Raw genomic sequence first — 4,925 nt, forward strand, 5'->3', positions numbered from 1 at the left:
ACCCAATATCTCTTTTATACCGCCTTAGATAAACATCGTAACGATAGTAATCGATATTTTGACGATTGGTCTCTGTGGGATCGATATTCTTTTATATTACTTTGACGTAATTCGTGCACTTGCGAATCAACACGATCAAGTTTTTGGCACCATTGCTGGGGACCAGCTTCGTCAAATTTCGTACCCTGTTGTTACACCGTATAGACTAAGGCATTATTAGCCGGTAAATGCGAAGAACCCGTAGTACCGGAAATTTAGTAGATCCTTTAGCGGAACCCAAACGTTATACTCGTACACGCCTCTTACTCATCCGAATTAAGAAAGCTATGGCCGAGAATCGCGATAGGAGACCTCTTAAGGAATTCTCCCAACCCTCTGATGAGGAACCTAGTTCGAGCATAGTAAACCCCCTTATACCTGCTAACAATTTCGAACTAAAATCGTCTTTGTTGCAATTAGTGCAACAAAACCAATACGCGGGTCTCGCAACCGAGAACCTGAATAAACATTTAAAAGTTTTTATCCAACTAGCCGACACCTTTAAATCTAACGGCGCTTCACCCAATGCGATCCGTTTAAGATTATTTCCTTTCTCCCTCAGGGATAGAGCACGCTCATGGCTAGATTCACTTCCAGCTAATTCAATAACTACCTGGGAAGACCTTAGGAGAGTATTCCTTGCTAGATATTTCCCCCCTAGTAAGACTATTGTTCTTCGAAACCAAATAACTAGATTTGCTCAAAACCAAGGAAAATTGCTTTTCGAAGCTTGGGAGAGATATAAAGAGCTATTAAGAGTCTGCCCACACCATGGCCTAGAACAATGGCTGATCATTCATACCTTCTACAATGGACTCCATTATAACACCAAGATGAGCTTCGCCGCTGCCGCGGGCGGCGCGTTGATGAACAAACCTTATCCAGAAGCTTGTGACCTAATTAAGGATATGGCCCAAAACCATTATGAATGGGGAACTGAATGAGCATCAATAGAGAAAAAGGAAACACAAGGTGGAATACATGAGGTGAGCTCTCTAGACATGATGTAAGCGAAAATGGACGTTTTAGCCCTTAGGATCGAACATATGTCTACAAACACTAACACCGAAGCAGTAGTCCACACAGAGTGTGAACTCTATGGATCTAAAGGACGCGAATCGGCAGAGTCTAACCTCTTGAACAAACTAAATACCGACCAAGTGAATTACGCCCAAGGTAACCCATTTTCAAACACTTACAACCCTCGATGAAAGAATCATCCGAATTTCTCCTATAAAAACCAGAACCCTATCCAAAATAATGCACCTCAGAGACCGTAAGGTTATCAAGCCCAAAGACCAAATCAACCTATGCAAGCTATGCCCCAAAAGTCTAACCTTGAGAAGATCATGGAAAGCTTTATATCGGGCCAGACTCAGCAAAATAAATAATTCCTAAACCAAAACATTCACGTAAACGAACTTATAACGCAACTAGGAACCAAGGTTGATCAGATAATCACTCACAACAAGATGCTTGAAACCCAGATCTCACAGGTAGCACAAAACCAAGCCCCACAAACTACACCTGGAGGCCAATTTCCTGGACAACCTCAACCAAACCCTCGAGGGCAAGCTAACGATATCTCGTTACGAAGTGGGACCGCTTACGAAGGGCCTCAGAACCCAGCAATGAGTGAGTCCAAAACTTCTAAAGGGAATATGCCTACCAACCAAGAAGAGGAACCGGAGGAACCCGAGAAACAAACCAACCAAGGAGGTGAAGCCAAGGATAAAACTTACAAACCACCACCCCCGTAAAAACCACCAATCCCATATCCGCAAAGACTTAAACAAACCAAAGTCAACAACCAATATCAAAAATTTATAAAAGTGATAGAAAAGCTTCATGTAGAGATTCCTTTTACCGAAGCTATCACCCAAATTTCGTCTTACGCCAAATTTCTCAAAGACATCTTGACTAACAAGCATAGGCTCGACGATCCAAAACCCTTGGAATGCAACTTTATTTCTGAGGATAAACTTGCTAAGAAGGAGAAAGACCCTGGTAGTTTTTCTATACCTTGCATTTTAGGAAGTCATGTGATCGACAAAGCTTTCTTAGATTTAGGCGCTAGTGTAAGTTTAATGCCCTTAGCTGTATGTAAGAGGTTAAACCTAGGAGAATTGCAACCAACTAAGATGTCCCTACAATTAGCCGATAGGTCTGTTAAGTATCTTGTAGGCGTTTTAGAAGACATCCCAGTTAGGATCGGTCAACTTTATATCCCAACAGACTTTGTGGTCATGGATATAAAAGAGGACGAAGATATCCCTATCCTTTTAGGTAGACCATTCTTATCAACGGCCGGAGCTATAATAGATGTCAAAAGAGGGAAATTAACCTTCGAAGTAGGGGACGAAAAGATCGAGTTCATTCTTTCGAAATTCCTAATGGCACAAATTCTAGGAGACGCATGTTATGCGATCGATATCATAGATGAGTGCATAAGAGGATTTGATCAGGGAGAACCTAAGATTGAACCATTTTCAAACCCGAATGAAAAGGATAACGAGTTAGAGGAAACGGAACCTCACACTAACGAATGTCTGGACCTTACTCCAGACCCTTTACCTAATTCTCAAAAACCAGCCCAAGAACTTAAGGAACTACCCAAGAAACTACGATACGAGTTTTTGGATGAAGAAATGAACCGCCAAGTAATAGTTAGTGCCATCTTAAACCAAGACGAGACGAATCGACTCTTGAACGTTTTAAGAAGGTACCCCTCTGCCTTAGGGTACAACATCTCTGATCTAAAACGTTTTAGCCCATCCGTGTGTATGCACAGGATCTCACTAGAGGAGGATTTGAAACCTTCTAGAGAACATCAGAGAAGAATCAACCCTGTGATGAGCGAGGTAGTAAAGAAGGAAGTCCTTAAACTACTGGAAGCTGGTATAATCTATCATATTTCTGATAGTAAGTGGGTAAGTCCTGTACATGTGGTACCCAAGAAGGGAGGCATCACAGTCGTGCAGAACGAAAAGGGAGAGCATGTCGCTAAACGCGTAGAAGGCGGATGATGTATGTGCATAGATTATAGGAAGCTCAATAAGGAAACTAGGAAAGACCATTTCCCCCTTCCATTCATAGATCAAATGCTGGAGCGTCTTGCCAGACACTCTTACTTTTGTTATCTTGATGGATATTCTGGATTTTTCCAAATACACATTCACCCCGAGGATCAAGAGAAAACAACCTTTACTTGTCCCTACGAAACGTTTGCTTACAGACGAATGCCATTTGGACTCTGTAATGCGCCAGCTACTTTCCAACGTTGTATGATGTCAATCTTCGCGGATTATCTCAATGGAATCATGGAAGTATTTATGGATGACTTCTCGATGTGTGGATTAAACTTTGAAGACTGCCTTATTAACCTTGAGAAAATCCTAGAGAGATGCGTAGAAGTTAACCTTGTGTTAAACTGGGAGAAGTACCACTTTATGGTCAAAGAAGGCATAGTGTTAGGACATATAATATCTGAAAGAGGCATTGAGGTCGATAAAGCAAAGATAGAAGTTATAGAAAATCTTAATCCTCCTAAGACAGTTAGAGAAGTCCGTAGTTTCCTTGGACACACCGGTTTCTACCGACGCTTTATAAAATACTTCTTTAAAATAACAAAACCCCTGACCGACCTTCTGATGAAAGACATCGAATTTATTTTCGATGAAAAATGCATCAAATCCTTTAATCAGTTAAAACAAGCATTAATTTCAGCACCCATTCTACAAACCCCGGATTGGACTAAACCCTTCGAAATAATGTGTGATGCTAGCGATTTCGCTATAGGAGATGTTTCAGGGCAAAGAAAAGATAAGAAACTACACGTAATATATTACGCTAGTAGAACCCAAGATGCCGCTCAATTAAATTATACAACAACAGAGAAGGAACTCCTAGCTGTAGTTTTCGCAATCGATAAATTTAGGTCTTCTCTTGTAGGATCTAAGATTATAGTCTATACAGACCATGCATCTATCTGTTACCTTCTGAGGATAAAGGATGCAAACCTAGATTACTCAGGTGGATCCTTTTGCTACAAGAATTCGACTTAGACATTAGAGAGAAAAAAGGAACATAAAACGTAGTTGCTGACCATCTTTCCAGATTAGAGCATTTAAATCCAGATCATTTACCTATAAATGATGACTTCACTTATGACAGACTGATAGCTAAGATAGATACCGCTCCCCTTGAACCTGATAGAGACAACCTTGGGACGATTTCAGAGATTAGCAAAGTACCATGGTACGCTGATTTTGTGAACTATCTAGCCATTGATATCATACCATCTGACCTCAACTATCAACGGAAGAAGAAGTTCTTTAAAGATATAAGACACTTCTATTAGGACGAACTACTCCTTTTCAAAAGGGGAACTGATAACATATTTTGACGTTGTGTCCCTGAAGAAGAAGTCAAAAACATCATAGAGCATTGTCATTCTTCACCTTATGGTGGACATTCAAGCACATCCAAGACATACGCTAAGATCCTTCAAGCTGGTCTTTATTGGCCGACATTATGGCGTGATATCCATGCTTATATTGTCCGATGTGACCGGTGCTAGCGCGCTGGGAACATCTCAAGACGTGACGAAATGCCTTTGAAGAACATCCAAGAAGTAGAATTATTTGACGTTTGGGGTATTGATTTCATGGGACCGTTTCCATCTCCATTGGGGAACAAGTACATTTTGGTGGCAGTTGACTATGTGTCCAAGTGGATAGAAGCTATAGCCGCACCCACCAACGACACAAGAGTAGTCATCAAGATGTTCAAGAACAATATCTTTCCCAGATTTGGAGTTCCATGACTTGTCATAAGCGATGGTGGATCACATTATATATCCAGAATATTTAATAAACTCCTAAGGA

The 4,925-nt window shown here is 40.9% G+C and overlaps 1 non-coding gene across 1 annotated transcript; it reads right to left on the minus strand.

The window, feature by feature from the left end:
- Positions 1–710: 710 nt before the first annotated feature.
- LOC127089140 (small nucleolar RNA R71) lies at positions 711–817 on the minus strand. The gene has a single exon (XR_007790914.1). It is a non-coding gene; the product is annotated as a small nucleolar RNA R71 (small nucleolar RNA).
- Positions 818–4,925: the final 4,108 nt, after the last annotated feature.

The sequence above is a fragment of the Lathyrus oleraceus genome, chromosome 5, assembly GCF_024323335.1.
Source record: "Lathyrus oleraceus cultivar Zhongwan6 chromosome 5, CAAS_Psat_ZW6_1.0, whole genome shotgun sequence".
Classification (NCBI taxonomy): Eukaryota; Viridiplantae; Streptophyta; class Magnoliopsida; order Fabales; family Fabaceae; genus Lathyrus; species Lathyrus oleraceus.